Below are 16,846 nucleotides of genomic sequence, written 5' to 3' on the forward strand. Positions count from 1 at the left end.
CCTCTAATGAACAGAGGAAAACCTCTCTCTCACCCTTGCCCATCCTCCTCTCCATGAATCCTAAGAGGAAGCAAAACTGTGATTTAGCAGGCACATCTTAAGGACCAGGGTTCTGAGCACAGAGGAGCAGGCAAATGGCTGTCGTCATACAATGTGCGGATTGTTGCAGGTACTGACACACTATGAAGGGATATATATCCACCCTTCACTGGCTGTGAGAAAAATGCTTGCTGGGAGTCTTTGAGGGAGCAGTGAAAAGGAATGATGTCTTATTTCTATTGTATAAAACAGCTCTGAAATCAAGGCACTTTTGTTTCTAAATAGTCTGTCTTTGTTTCCATGTACTGGCAGTTCAAGCAATCAGAAATCCTGAGTGTAACCTCCCCAAACCATGAAAATTAGTTTTCTAGATTTCTTGGTTTTGAATCATCAGGTAACATTTAGGGCTGTATTTTCAAGCATTTCATCTGATGACATTATAGTAAAAAACCTTCAAGCCTTCCTCACTTCCCGTAAAAAGCAATGAAAGGAAAATTTGTCTTCTCACATACCTAAGAGGCAGCTGAGCTCGAAATTAGATATGGAAGGACTAAGAAGTGCTGCTAAAATTTGAGCATCAACAGTGCAAAATTTCCAAAATCCCCATCCCAGTGTTGAGGCTGTGGTAATGCTGTATTTGAAATGGAAAATGCTTTATTGTGCTCTACTTGAATTCTCCCATGCTGCTCTCCTCTCCTTGTTAAAGACATTCACGGGGGAAACCTCTGCATGTTCTTTGTGTGTGAGGGAACAAAGTGTCCTCTCCCCTGGAGGCAGAATACAGTTCTACTGAAGCTAAAAAGGCCCAAAGTGCCATATAATGCTAAAATAACAGGGAGTTTTACCTCTACTTATCTCTCATAATCCTGAGCTATTTTTCCTCCAGATGAAATGAAAGATATATTCCATCATCTCCACTGCACGCAAATATCATAGCCTGTAAAGCTACACATTAGCAACTTGGGAGATTCCCTCCCACAAGAGCAGATCAACTCAGGTGAACAATGATTATGAATTTTGGGGTTTCCCCCCCCTCAGACCTCATTTGATGCCTGAAACATGTGATACCTGCTAATCACATATGTAGCCATGGGAGCCACAGTAATTACTAAGGCAGATGAATCTCATGCCTCAGGAAGCAGAGTGCTTTCCATAGGGCTCAGGAAGGGAGTCCCCTGCCTGAAGCATTACCCTGAGACGTGAGGGGCCTCCAACCTGCCTTTTTGCAGCAGCTCTCACTGCACCTCCTGTCTATCAGGCAGCTCAATCCAAAACCCTTGGCAGGAAGCTGTGCCAATAAATATATTCTGTATTGGCAGGATGTTGCAGTCCTCTGAAATATTACATATTTGGCCATTAGGGAAGGCAGAGTCTGATCTTGTATGTCAAATTCTATGTTCCCATGAAAAATGAAGGAGCCACTTTGCTCTACTCCATTCTCCTCTTCTCCCAGCTAACCAGCCAAGAATGCTGTCAGGAGTAAAACACAGTGCAGGGCTTGCTTTGCCCTGGCAACAGCTGTACCCAAAAGTAGCATTGAGGAGCGACTGGAAAGCAGAAAAAGGGCAGGAAATACATGTGCCTACTTGCCAGATGAAACTGCTGAGAATTTTAATTTTAGGCCTCTCATCAGCCCTGACACAAAAATTGTAGCATCAGTTAAGTTGTAATGAGTTAGTGGTGCATGTGACGTTTACAGATTGCAGATTAGGAGCAGAAGTGCAGGACTCCACACTAGCCTCACTTAGCATAGATGGAGTGTTTGGACCCAAGGCTTAAGTTCAGGAGTTTCAACAAGAAATTGAGATGCTTGGGGAATAATAGGATACAGAGCTTTTCTTCTGTACATTAAACTAGCTTTTACCACCCCTCACTATAGGTGACCAGAGGCTCTTAACATGTGCCTGCCTCATTTTGGGCAGGTATTAGGTAGCCAAGGGCTAGTACAGTACAGACACCAACCCCAAGCCCCAGCTAGTACAGTACTTTATTTCCTCACTGTGATGATAAATATAGGCTTATGCTAAAAGACAGAAAAAAAGTGTGTGCAAGAAGAGGAAAAACTGAGTCAGCACACCTGACTCCAGATTTTGACCACTCTAGGGCCTGATTTTCCCCTCAAGATCAGTCAAAGACTAGCCAGCTTCAACACATCAGCAGATGAGCCTGCAAACATTCTGAACGTAGACCAGATCTCCTGGACTGTCCCCAAACAAACATTACTTAGTGTGCCATAATGTTAGCCTCGGGATAAATGCAGGGTGCCTGAGCCACCTTGCTTGCAAGGGGTGTGCACAATGCAAGAGGGGCCCTCGGACCTCCTTCTCTGGTGGCTTTGACTGCCCAGGAAACCTGGGCTCCTGTTGCTGAGGGGACCACTGCCACCAGTAGCAGGAATGCCAGCGATAAGTGGTGAGCTGTAGGGATGCTGGGTTCTGCAGTGCAGGGTGTTTGTGAATCCACAGGCAGGGAGACGGATGCTAGGGGGAGAGGATTAGATTACACATCACATTCAGAAATGTTCTGTATGCTCTCATACTTCATGATTCCACCTTTTTTGCCCCACTCCCTCTTCTTCCCCCTCAAATCTCAGCCTCTTCCCTCCTTTCATCAAAACTCCAGATTGCTTGAACAAGCTGCCTGATAAGCCCACAGATGCCAACAGGAAGCAATGATGTTACAGTAAGTGTCACAGGGAAAATGTCAACTGTATCATTATAATGAAGGTCATGTCTCCCTCACAGAGAGCTCAGGGCTCTGCACAATTCATGTGTTGTTATTAGGTAGATGTTGACATGTGTAACTTCTACCTTACAAGATTCACAGCACAGGGACGAAGTGAGAAAAAGCTGGCTCAGATCTACTCCAAGGTTCAGCCTCATAGAAAGTACAGAAGAAAACAATTAGCATGCATTACACATGTGGAAATTCACCATATACTCCAGTTCCAACTCCCTGTGACAGACAGGATACACATACAGGACACCAGCATGCACAGATGTAAGCAGCCTCAGACGGCATCAAAGCAAAGCACAAAGAGATACTAAGAGCAAGTCAGGCACAAAAGCAACCAGCCTGCATCCCAAAGTTGATACTAGTAAATGGCACTTGGACACTCCATGTAAAACAGCTCGCTGCCTCCCTAATGTAGGGAATCTCCTCCTTTTAAACCTAGCAATAAAAATGATAAAAAGGGGACTATAAAAAATAAAAGCTTTGAATTAATACTCTAATGAAGTTTTATTATTTTTCTAAAAAAGATTTTGTTCCATGATGAGAAAATATATACTCTCCTTGGCTCTGACTCTATGCTGGGAAGTGGTTGTAGGAGTGGCGGGGGATGTTTGTGCATGCATGTGCTCATGAGATGAAGGAAGGCACTGAATGCAGAAGGCAGAGGCCTTTTAGTTCTGCAGAAAGACACAATGTTCTTTCCCGTCTTCTCTCCACATCCAAACTTGTCAATATTTTGCTCAATAAAGGATGACATGTTGGCAAAGATTTTCACCTGCACACACAGAGGCACGTATGCACATGTACCCTGCTGAAGCTGCTGGAAGTATATTAAAATCTGAGAGATTTGACTAATATGAGGCATCACAAAGTGCTTTCAGAGATCCACAAGACTGCCCATCGCTCATTTGTCAAGGAAGATTGTAAGGGCATTGCTCACAGATCCCCCAGGACATCAAAACTACTCAGGTACAGACAGAGAGGAGGAAAGGAGCATAGTATGAGAATGATCATCTGAAGAACTGGAGGTGTACAGTTTTGATGGGTAAGGGCTAAGGTAGGACTGGCATATCAGCACACTTTTGAGTGGCTGAGCACCGTTTTAGTCTTCCTCCAGTCCAAGGAAATCCAAGGGAGAGGTAAAGCAGTGGGATCAGCAGGTTGCAGCTAAATGATAATTGCACTTCCCTGTGATGCTGGGTTGTAATTTATCTGCTCCCTCCCATTTCCACAGTGCTATGGTATATCCCCTCCCATCAATTTGTTCCCATATGCACTACTGTGAGGAAAAATTGCTGGTTGGACTGAGCCTGATATTTTTTATGGCAGACTGTGTCAACTCAGTTGCCTGGGGAAATTCTGCCTCAGGACTGAAAGTACAGGAGATGTTGAAGCATCCATTTGCATTTTATTCTAGTAAGAACAGAAAGAAAGTTCCATTTTATCCCTCCATCCATAGGGCCATATTCTTATGCCTCTAAGAATAAAATAGTCAATATGGAATTAGCAAGCAATAGGTGAACACAGTGGAGATGCACCGAGAAGAAGCTGGAGTGATTTGGTTTCAATCCTCCACTCCCTAAAAGGAAAACTGCAGGAAGATGAGAGAAGAAAGGTGATTTACCTCATATTCTATTTTTTCTATCCTAGGATAATCCACCTTCCCTGTCTTTGCTAAGTGCTCTGGAATAAAAAACAGCTGAAACTCAGAGACAACCCTTGCAAGTCCCTCCCAGGCTGCATCTGAAGCCCAGCACAAGGACAGGTGCTGCAAGTTCTCTGCAGAAAATAATTACAAAGAGATGTGACATCCTAAAGCAAAAGGGACTGTACTTCTGAGGGAGACCTTCAGAACAAAGCCTGTTGAAGGAATCTCTACAAATGTTAAGTTTGGTTTCTCATATCAAGTTGCCATTGTCTTCCCCACCATTCTACCATCCTGTCAAACCTCCATAGTCCAAACAGAGAACAAAAAATTATTCTGCCTTGCCATTTCCCAGATTAAAGCCAGTGAACCATACTCAAGAGATAAAGGGAGAGTTGAGGCTTTCATTCATCATGAGGAAGAAGGTGAAAAAGAGGAAGTGGTTTGGGGGTTGGCCAGCAACTCCATTCAGCACAATGGATTTCTGAATACAAGCCAAAGAAAAGATTTACTGGATAAGCGTAGCAAGCTTGCCCTCAGAGAAAATCACCAATGGACTGGGACCACTGTCATCAGAAGCAACCCTCTGTTGGTCCTGCTGTTGCAAGTAAATAAATCCCAGTGGCCCACAGATTTTTTCACTTGGCTCCTGATCTCCAAAGTAATCTGAAAAGGAGTGCTTCCTGCATTTCTGCCTGTGCCTATTTATTCACTTATTTTAATTTGAAAGAGGATTTAGTGGTTCTTGGGAGTCAGGGATCGATATCCCTATCTTGAGCCAAGAACAGCTCTAAGCAAGAGTGGTCATGGGATTCTGTGACCGATGGTACACCTCAGAACTGACCTCCCAGCATGGTCTGGCTTCCCAGCCAGCTTTTGGCCACTGCCCCTGCTATGCCACAACCACCCCAGCACCTCCCTTGGCTGTTCCCTCTTCCTCCTGCACTCAAATCTTCCTTGAGTAGAGACTATAAGATACAAGCCAGAAGGTGAAACTATGGGTTTGGGATGATAAAATTAAGATGAGATCCACCAAATTCATTTTTATTTGCAATCATAAACCAAGCTCCACTTTACAAGACAGAGAAATTAAAAAGGAAAATGAGAAAGAGTTCAAGTGCGTCAGTCACAGGTTGTTAATAGAACTAAAGTATTTTGTACTATTTATATTTTATGAAGCACTACTGCTGTGTTTTGTTCAACAGCACATCCCAATAAATGATTTACCAACTCATAAAGGATCCAGGAAACTGATCTCTCCTCATTGTGTAGAAGGCCAAAGATCCTATTCTGTGTTACAACACCATCCCCCCCCAAATACACTGATATACTTTAAAACGGAAAAAAAAAAAAATCCCAAACCCTTATCAGGCCTCACTTGGTTTTTAAAACTTTTCTACTGATTTTTTTTCCATTGCTATAAGATAGTGTTCTGCCAGAAATGAAGTAATTTTTCAAAAAATGATAGAGAACATTTGAGGAGTCCATAAAAGAAATTACAACTTTTTAATGAAAAATAATTTTTTAACATTACACATATTTGATTTTCATATTTCTGACAGAAGAAATAATTATAAAAAGTAATTATAAGTATTATTTCTTAAGCTTAGAAATATTTCATAGCCTTAGAGGTTTCCTTTAGAAGACCTCAGCTAATCCTACTCCCTTCCAAATACCCCTGAGCTAGGATTTGCAGGACTGCTGATAGATCAGACTCACTGTAAGTAGGTGGTACAGAGAAGACAGGCAGATTTCTAAACATGCAAAGCTATCTCTGCTAACCTTCTCTCTGTTTTGGGTTTTATATTATACTAGACAATCACAACATTTCAGATTTATTGGCATGCCACATCAGACTATGATGGTATCAGATGGCATGTGATGGAAGGTGGGGACCTGTCGCTGTCGAGGCAGGACAGGAATGAGAAGACTGATCAGAAGGCTGTTGAGAGTAAAACTCCTGTTTATTCAAAATTCACAGCTCTTTTATACAGAGCTTCGTGAGAACCAACTCCATTGGTCCTGAAGTGAAAACAACCCATCCCATTGGTGCAGAGTGCTTGACACACAGTGATAGAACTTAACTATAAACAAGGTGAATAACAAGAGATATAAAGAATTATTTACATTCTTTTCCAACTATTTCCCAGGCTTCTGCCTGGCTAGAAACTCTCAGTTTCTCTCTTTGAATCTGAGACCCACAGGGACAACCATCAACTTTAGATGAAGCAAAAGTGATGCTTGTGAATGAGTGAGGCAAGAGGTGTGCGACATCCCTGCAGCATCCAGTGGATGAGGACAGTTAGCACCAGAAGATGAGACTTCTCTCCCTGCTCAGCAGAAAGCGTGATAGGAAGGAGGCACGGATACAGCTGATCACTCTCTGGCAAAGCAAGAGGCTGTGTAGGTGTCATGGAAGAGGATGATGTGTCATTCCTGGAGGCACATCAGATACTTTGACTCCTAGGTCCCATTACACTGACCCTTTACACCAACCAAGCTTTGCCTGGATCAGTAAAGCAGCAATAGCAATGACCAGCAATGTTTTTGGGGTTTTTTTATGGTAACTTCTATCTTCTCATGGTCTGGAAGCCATTAGCCTCTCAGTTTGTCTTAGGCCTGCTTTCATGTGCTCTTGAATGAGTCATGGCAAAGAACAGGAGCTCTGCTGGCACAGTGGTATGCTTGAGCACGAAGGGATTGCCCTCAGGACTGACAGTCAGACAGTTGGGCTGGAAGGGCAGGTTAGAGGCTCCTTCTCAGCACCACACTGCTCTGCCCTGCCAGAGCATCTCCAGATGCAGGAAATAGTAATTTCCCAGACCAACAGCTCTGTCTGTGAGCAGCTGCAAGGCCAAGTCAGAAGCAAAACAAGTCAGGGTCCTATTTAAGCTCTGTCAGAAAGTACCAGCACTACTCTGGCCAAAGAGGTGACCTTCAGAGCCCTACCACAACTTGGATTCACTCCCACCCACAATGGTCTCAGTTCTTTTTAAATTATAGACTGGTGTGGTTGCATCATTGCAGAGCTATGCATGGACCTTTGTTTTAGCATCAGATGGGTCTGGGGTTAGCATAAGACTTTGAGGGTGCTGGGAAATGAACATACTGCTGTGGGATATACCTTGTTTGGAACTGACTGTGCAGACTTCTGTTCTTATCCCACAATACCTCAGCCTTGCTCACAGAAACAGGCCTGCATTCAGCCAAAATAAGAATAGCTACGTGCCCTGAGCACCAGTTTACTAAAGCAGCACAGTCAAGGCCAAGGGGTATTGAAATCCCAGGGACCAAATGCTTCCTGTCAGAAGGCCTGGAGGCGACCGTCACTTTAGACAGGGTCATCAAAAAACCGCTGTGTTGTGAGGTCTGAAGGGAGGAGCAGAAGCCTGAGACAGATATTGAAGGGAAGCCTAAGAGGCAGCGAGCAAAGCACAAGGGCTGGGATTTGAGGGAGGCGCGTTTACTACTGGCTGAACTTGTTACTGTTTCAGTGCAGTTAGCTCCTGTCTGTCACTCTCAATAAAAGTGTTATTGATTAGCATGTGACTTTATTGTAGGGAGCTGGCCAGGAGCCAAGGTGGAAGGACTCCGGAGGGAAAAGAGGACTACTGAGCTGGCAGGGATGGGAGGGGGAAGGGGGGAAGGAGGAGGAGGAAAAAGGAAGCTTGGAAACATAAAATCTTGAAAAGAGTAATTAATTCTGATCGTTACAGCAATCTATCCAGATTTTCAAGAATATTATAAATCAGTTGCCTGTACCCCTCCTATTAGCATTCACACTGGGGAGGGATCCTGGGGAGAATTGATCAGCTGAGAATGCCAGTGCCCTGGGGAAGGACTCTGGCTCAGAGAAAGGAGGATTGTTTTGGCTGCTCATTTTAGACCAATCCTGTGCCCAGGTCCATGGAAAACCAAGGAGACAGGAGCATGGCCCTTCAGGAGAGATGCACGGTCCCTTAGCCCACCTCCACTGCTGTTCCCTTGAGGGTATGCCAAAAGAAAGGGCAGATGGCCTGCAAATCTTTCTGAAAGTGAGAAACTGTTACTATCTCTTGCAGCTTAACTGGAAAAGTAAAAAAAGTACAAAAAGGAAGTCCCTACAAAAAAAAAAAAAAAAAAAAAAAGAAATACAGGGTAGAAATTGAAGGTCAGAAAATTTCTACAAATTAAATTAGAAATAAGCTTTATTTTTAAAAAATCAACATTTTCTCTGAAATGTTTAATTCTAATTGCTTTCTTTGGGAAAATTTTTAAAACCTGCTTCATTAACCACAGAATCCCATTTTTCATGAAAGAATTTAACTTTTTTCCCCTCCACCTGCAAACTACTTCCTCACTTCTACTAGCTTTGCAAAGTCATCTGGATCTCCTAGGAAGAACATAAATGTGGAATAGGAATAGTAGTGAATGATTATTCATTTAACTACATGACAAAAGATAGTCCATCATTATCAAATAAGTCTCAGTCTACCATTTGGAAAGAGAAGAAATAAAATTTTGATTAGATGACTGATGGATTTCCTATTTATGTATCTCAAAGACTTGCTCCCAGTTCCCACCTTAAGGCTGGCCCACCTTCCAGCAGGCTGTGCACTGCCTCCTTGGAGACTCACAGGATGGAGCAGCTGTGGAGCTCTGATGGGAACGACTGGAGCTTTGTTCAGGAAGCTCAGCACAGGAGACCAGACAGTGTAGAAGGCTGGAGCCAGGGATGCTGACAGGGCTGCAGGACCAGACTTGTTCACTGTATACTCAGAATTTAAAAGCATGCTTGTTTGGCTCATTTGCTTTCCAGAGAATAAAAATAAGCATGCTTCTGATGTTTATGAGACATGTCCTGGCAGTGCAACTACAGATACCAACAGGGACTTTAAACAGAACACAGTTTCAAAAGACAACCACCATTAAAGCACAACTCTTCACTTCATTTTCTCCCTTTCAAGACTCAACCCTTGATGGTCTGTTATTGCCACATGCTAATTTCATGGCTATCGGTGCCCTGACCTTTTGTTTTTCTCCATTTCCTCACCTCTTTAATGGAAAACTCTTCTGACACCCCTTTTTCCAAAAACACACGAGTTTTCTATACCAGCTGTCCAGCCACTGCCACAGGACATCAGTGTGACAGCAGGCTGGTTCAGTGACTAGGTGTGGTGCCAGTTGTTCTGGATGGCTGTGACAATGGCACTGGTAGCTGAGATCCTGCCAGGACTATGAAGATGTAGCCCAGGCAGCTTGTACCCTGCACTGAAGTAGCATTGGCTGCATTCTCTGGTCATGTGTGGTGACTTTAAGGCAGCGTTAAAAGCGTATCAACTCTGCCACAATATCTGCCACAATATCCACAATCACTGGAACCTTCAGTCCCCAAGCTACATGGAACATAGAACTTAGAACCACATGGAACTTGGTTGCCACATCTGTCCCTTCCCTCCTCCCCAGCACACCTTCCCTGTGACCTTTGCCACCTCCCTCCCTCCAGACTGGCAGCAATGAAGTGACTCCATTAAACCATGGCCCAGATGGCTTTCTCTTTTCTCTAAGTCCATCTGTGACCACACTCTGCCAAGCAGGACATTTCCCTGCGGCTCCCTTCACTTGCCTAAACATAGGTTTTTGGTGCCATTTGGGATGCCTTGGGGTGCACAAGACATCTGCACAGAAATGGCAGATATGACCCAGGACTACAGGAGACCTGTGCCCATCTGCACAAGTGGAAGGAAGCCAGGCAGGACACCAGAAATCTTTTAAAGCAAGAGACTCCAGCACCTAACACTGCTTCCAACAAGCAAGCTGGGGTTTTGGTGGAGGATGGTTATTAGATGTTATTGGGAACAAGGACAAAGGAGTCCTTTCTGTTAATACCTGCTTGACCTTGCCTTCTCACCAGCAGTCTCAGGAGAGAGTTTCTAGAATATTTTTCCAGCAAAGAGCAGGTAAAGATCTGGCACCATGTGCTAAAAATGAAAGACACTGTTGTTTAAGTAGGCAAAGAAATCTACAGATTCCCCCACATGTTCTCCTTTTCCTTCTCTTTGCATTGTCTGAGCCATGATTATGGGGAAAGGGTTCTGGAGAGAAGGGAAGATTTTTTTCAGAGAAGTCCCAAATGACAGTATGAATAGCTTGTATGAATGCCTTTTTCTGCTTCCCATTTTTTCCCCAGTACTTCCCTCTCCAATACCTGCTTTTTATATTCATTTTTTATTTCTATTCCCTGTTTCCCCCACTGCTGCCAGCTCTTAGCTTCATTTACTAGTTTTGATTGCATGTTATTTACCTGTTGATTTGTGCCCCCAGGACTTTTCTCTTTTAAGCAAAGAGAATGCATATGATTTTAAATAGACGCAATTTTATAGAAGAAAGGAAACAATCACTGTAACTTCCTTCTTATTAGGAAAAAAAAAACCAAAAGATGTTTCAGCAATTGGTCACAGCTGAGCTGATCCCAAAATGGTGACCACAGAAAGGGTCAGGGTAGGAATGACAGGAAATCACAACATATGGAACACATCATCGTATGTGTCATAGGTCTACTCAACTTACAGTGCCCTTTAAAATGTTCATGATTTGACAGATAAAACTCAGCTTTTCCATATGAGGTACCCTCCTTGTCCTCCTCTCAGCAGAGCCATGAAGAATACAGAGTTGTACTTGGGGAAACAAAACAGACTTGGAAAAGTAGGAGCCAAATAAATTCACACAGCTATTGCAAGGTACTGAGGTAACTAGAGGTCCTAACATGTTCCCAACAAAAACCACAGGAAATACTTCATTCCAGCATGTGAAAAGGGTTTACTCCCACTTGGATACTGGTCTGACTGCCAGCCTCAGTGTGCCTCCTCCATCAGCACAATGACTTCCTGACCACTCCGCAGCCACCACTGCCTTCATGCTGATGCCTTCCTTGGGAAAACACCCTACACCCAGCTAAGAAACGGCAAGAGAGTCTAATTCCTTCACCACCCAAGAGGAGGGGTCAGACAAAATCTTCATCAGAAAAATCAGAGCAGGACCTTAGCCATTTCCTCACTTTTTATGTTACTTACAAATTAAATTACAACATATTTCTCAACTATTCATCCAACCATTTACTAACCAGGTAGCCTACTCTGAACACATATCAGCCCATGGCATGTATTAAGACAGCTTGCTTCTAATATGGTTGGGGTTTGATTTTTTTTTTCTTTTTTTTTTTTGTATAGACAAAATAAAATCTGCCAAGCAATTGGATTTTTCTCCTTTTTTAATTACAAAGGTAAAATATCACAGGAATTCAAAGCCCTACAAACACAGCAGCTTTTCCCTGTCTCTCTCTCTCCCTGCTCACTATCTCTGGGAGGGCCTGAGCTGTTCACAAAATGGCAGGCTGACTCAGTGCCCTGCCTGGACTAGTCTTAAGTACTGACATCCCTTTAAGTCTGTCAGTTTATGATGCCATCTGATGTAGTAGGTCATTAGTCACTTAAGTCACGTGGTATTTGCATTGCCCCCTTATTGGATGATCGATGCTTTAAACAAAACAGAAAATGTCAAGTAATTTCATTATATTGTGGGTGGTTTTTCTAATGAGCAAGCATTTTGGCCAGAGATGCATATTAGCTTTTAGGACTCATTTTCACAGGCAGTCAAACACTTTTCCATACTCAGTGGCAGCAAAAGAGGGGGCATTTCTCCCATTTATAGCAAAATGCAGTGTATAAACATAACTTAGTAGCACTGTATGTATTTTCTTTTTGTAGACTGGCATTTCCAGTTGTGTAGAAACAAGAACTGCAGAGGCACTAAAAATGGAATCAAGCTCAAAGACCAAGACATATGTGCTTCTGACAGCACACTTTGATTCTCAACATTGGGTCACCATAATCGACCCCTTGGTGTTCACTTGAAATCCTCTCTTTTTAATCCATGCTCTTTCCTTTCCCAAGATGCAGAGTTTTACAGGTAGGATATTCAGGAGCCCACAGCACTGGCTTATCTTTGACTTCACTCTGAGCACACACAGGCCAGTTGCAAATGTTTTTAAAACCTTTCCCAATGTTCATCATTACCTTATATCCTTTCCTGCTACTTGAGCTTCTCACTACTCTAAATCCTTCCCTACCACTTACAGGTTACTTTTCTGCAGAACTTTCTTAGTCAAACTCAACTTATGATTTAATTCACACCAAAAGAAATCGTTACAAAAAGTCACAAAGCAGCTATGCAGGGTACAAGGAAGTACTTATGTTTCTGAAAGCACATGGAAAATGGTTCTTAGTTCTCAGCTGACAAGAACCACTTGAAATACCCAACACATGCTCCATTCACCACTAGACCAGAAGATGCCCCACAGAGGAGCAGTGGCTCACTGACAACAGGAAAAAGACAAGAAAAATTGCTCTGAGAGGGAAAGGAGGAGCTGCATGGAATAGTGTTCTCTGTCACCTTGTAGATGGAGTGTTCAGAGCAGAACTAAAGCCTGCCATGCATGCACTGACTGTCCACAAGGTGAAATGATACTGAAGAGGCATTTCCATTGTGAAGACTTTCTAAAAGGCCTGCTGGATCTGTTGGGAAGAACATTTTTCAAAGAGATTCAGACAACAAACTGTGCTTTCCACAATAAAAATATCCATTAAGCTCCATTATGGTTATTTTTATTGAAGCTAGTCTAGACATTCAAGTATAATTTTTATTAATCTCCAGATAAATAGAGATCTAGATAAAGATGGAGCCACTGCTGCTGTGTAGGGTCAGACTTCATAACAGCCCAGTCATTATCCTATCTCCAACAGCAACCAGAACACAATAAGCATTCAAGCTTCCCTCATTCCCAAATGCCCTGTGACTCATACTCTGCCTCACTGTGTTAAACAGTTCCTCAGCATTTTTTTTTCATTAAAGCATTTAATATTTGGGAAAAAAAAAAGGAGAAAATTTGGCTTATTCTTCTGTTGATGAAATGAATCTCACTTGAAAGCTTGTTTTATTTTAATTTCCAATCTGCCTGAGATCTTTCAAGTCTATCTAATCCTAAAATACCAAACACTTTAAGAATTCTTTTTAGTTTTCAGAAATTGGAAGCAGTCAGCAGTTTCTCCCAAGGATAATACAAGTTTGAAGATATCCTGGGCTTTTAAACAAACACAAATTATGAAGTTTAGGCTTCAAAGAAGCCCTTCCAGCTAACTTCGAACCCTTTCAGGTTTGGAAATTATTGTCTCTAGTTGCTTTCTTGGCAAAGAAAGAACTGAAACCATGATCCCAGCCTGGCCTGCATTATCTTGTCTTGTGCTGGTAATGTCTTGGTACAGTGTAAAGGTCATTTCTGAACCTGACAGATCCATGAGACTGAAGCTTCTGGTTTTGGAAAGAGCTAGAAACTTTCCAGGCTACATCAGCCTGGCTGTTTCTGGAGAAAGTGGACCAGCTCATCTAGGATTGATACTGAGGTTAAGAAATCTATCATGTTTTATTGTTCCTGCTGATGTATGACATGCCATCCTTCATCTCTTTGTAATGCAGAGTGCCTGCATGTTGGCTCACATTATACTGTCAGCTTCACTTTTACTCCCTCCTCCCCCAACTCCATTTGGTCTGTTCATGCTAAAAATAACATCAAGATTCATGACTATGAAAGGGATGGGTGCCAGAGAGAGGAAAACTTGCTGACTTAAAGACTCGTGGCCATACTTACCACCTTCTAATGCAAGCCTGGATTGTCTCTATTCGAGGAACTCCAGAAAGTGGGGGGCAAAGTCACCTACTTGAGGAGATTGTCCACTATCTATATTAAAATCTTTTCAGCAATGCAGGTCAAGGGACAGGCTGACACTTTCAGGCATTCCAGGCTCCTGTCTTCTCTGTGGCATGATCAAAGGCTGTTGTGTGGGTTTAATGTGTGACTTCTTTGGGAAAGGCCACCAAAGCCCAAAGAAAAGTTCTTCACCTTCATTTTAAGGCTCTGTGAGGTTTGCACCAGGTCTTGGACATCCCCCTTGTGCATCTCCCATCTCTGTTTGAAAGTCTGACTGACAGCTCTTCCTTTCCAGACAGTAAGCACATGCTTGCAGGGAAGAAAGGAGCTTTAGCAAAAGTACATACAAGGAATTTGTTCTGCTAATCAAGTAGCAGATGTCTGCTCTCTGAGCTTATAACAAAATCTTGCCCCTTTGTGGTATTCAGGGGCTCCAGGCCACTGGAGATGTGCCTTCCCAGTAAGATTTCTAATGCTGCTCATCTCTAGACATTTAAGAGCCTGGGGTTTTTCTCTTCAGTTATTGTTCTTTTCTAAAATTGGATGTCTTTTCTTTCTTAAAGTGCAGCTATGGTGTCATGATGTCCTAATTTGTATAATTGCTGTCTATCCTAAAGTTTCCCCTGCAGTTTCAATTACATATCTCACTTCAATTAAACTCTTTAATTCTTGTCCCAAACTGGCACACAGCATGGCTAACAGTCATGGTTATCCTGCTCTACCCCAAAGCTGCCTGCACTGTCCTAGTGAGATGGCTGAATAGAAAGCAGTTTGAAGCCACCCGGGATAAAATGCATTGGAAGAAATGTCAAACATTAATCCTGAGTTATTCTCACCTTTGTTTTCCATCTGGAGGAACACAATATGAACCAGAAAACCTTAAAGGAAATTTCAAACTCAAGGTTTGAACCAGAGTTAAGGAAGCACAGCAGAAATTGAATACCCTGCCTGGCTTCCTGAGTAAAGGAATGGAAGAGGTGAAAGGCTCATTTGAGGGGGCTGAAGACCCTCTAGAGGGTGCCCAGAGGATAAAACCATGCAACTTAAAGCACTACAAGAGGGAGATAGAGGAGAGGGCTGGCGTAGGGTTTGCCACACAGGCAGTAGGACCTGTTCCATAAAGCATCTTGTCGTGTAAACAAGATGTACCTTTGACATCCTCCCCTTCAGGGCACCAAGGCATGAAGCAGGCGATGTATTTCAAGCCAAACAGGTGATTTGTAGGTGCTAAGTGTTCATAAAGACAAGATTAAAGAGCTCTCTGATAGCAGGGCAGTAAATCATTCCCCACCTGCAGAGTTGAGTGCCGGGCACGGATGCTCCTCCGACCCTGATTAAATAAAGGATGGCTCAGCAAGATGGGGGCTAAAGTTAGCTGACAGCTCATGAGTGAACTAGTGTCTTGCCTGCTGCTGTTGCAACTGATGGCTAATTTTCTCCCAAAGGAACCTTTGCAAAGACTGGTAATTAAAACTGGTGGAAGGCAAACAGGCTCATGGGAAGGCAAACCCATCTGTCCACTATCCTTCAACCATGAGCGTCCCCTGACTAACAGCCTCTGTGGGTCAAAGCTGCTCCTGGGTGAATAAAATCCCAAAACCTGGTGCTTTCACATGCTCCAGTGAAAGAAAGCTACAAATAAATATCTAACAGCTTTATAACCAGCATGCAACAAACCCTGAACAAGCTCCAGGTGCCCTACCTAGAGTGTTGGGGGTCAAATACACACATACATAAATATATATGTAAGCATATATATACATGTCTCTGAAACACCCTTATGTTCTCACAGTATCCCAGGCTCTCCCCTGAGAATCATGTTTTCCCTTACCCAGTCAACTGCGTGTGAAAATAATTATCTGGGTGTTACAACCTGGGAAGTGATGGCCCAGAGGAGGGAGCTTTTTCAGTCAAAGATGCAGAATTTGATGGCAGAGCAGGTAACAGAACCCAGGCAGCATCAACTCCCAAGTCTCTTTCTTAACCAAGCACATGTTTAGACTAAAGAAGCAGGTTTTGTTTTAAATTACCTATTTGACTAGCTTAGATAGGACCCAAAAGAACTTAATGGAAAGGAAGCTTAATGGGACCTCATTAGATTGTTATAACATTTTTTCTGCACTGTGCTATTAGCTCTTTAAAATAGATTATCGGAAAGAACACACTTCACAGATTTAAATTACTTGTGGCTTTTGCCTTACCTGAGTTATTTCTTTTACTTTTTATTCGTCTGGAGTTTTCAGATTAGCTTGGTGAGATATTTCTTTTCCATTTCTAGATTTACAGATACTTGTCAGAAGCTGGCTCAGTTGAGTTGTTAGTGACTCTACTCAATCCTAATAAAAAAATCATTTTAATTGATGGATTCAAATTTTGGAATAATTTTTCTGTAAAATTAAACAAAAGAGGGTTTTTTTTCCAAGTTGTTTTTTCAAGGGGCAACATACTAACAAGAAGATAGGCGGTCTAGGGGTCTTTTTGGAGTTTCCCCCATTTTGCCATTGTATTGAAGCTAGTAATAGTCAAAGATCATCCAAATCCCAGAGTTAGTCTTAAGTTGCATTTACAATAGCAACATTCCCTAAACTTGGGTGTGCTCAAATTTGCTCCACTATAAGGAAGGAAAGACAATGCAGGAAAGATCTGGAGCATTGGATACTCATGATCAGGTGCTTTACCTCCAGCCA

The 16,846-nt window shown here is 42.7% G+C and overlaps 1 protein-coding gene and 1 long non-coding RNA gene across 3 annotated transcripts in view; both read right to left on the reverse strand.

Moving 5' to 3' along the window:
* The window catches only part of LSAMP (limbic system associated membrane protein), a 1,013,191-nt gene that overhangs the window by 927,073 nt on the left and 69,272 nt on the right, over positions 1-16,846 (reverse strand). The gene's annotated exons all lie outside the window — the stretch shown is intronic.
* Positions 1-16,846, reverse strand: part of LOC140685243 (uncharacterized) — a 114,823-nt gene that overhangs the window by 61,968 nt on the left and 36,009 nt on the right. Inside the window, exon 1 of the long non-coding RNA XR_012058552.1 lies at positions 1-16,846. This exon is cut by the window's right edge and continues 36,009 nt beyond it. This is a non-coding gene — a long non-coding RNA (uncharacterized lncRNA).

This window comes from Taeniopygia guttata, chromosome 1 (genome assembly GCF_048771995.1).
Source record: "Taeniopygia guttata chromosome 1, bTaeGut7.mat, whole genome shotgun sequence".
Taxonomy (NCBI): Eukaryota; Metazoa; Chordata; class Aves; order Passeriformes; family Estrildidae; genus Taeniopygia; species Taeniopygia guttata.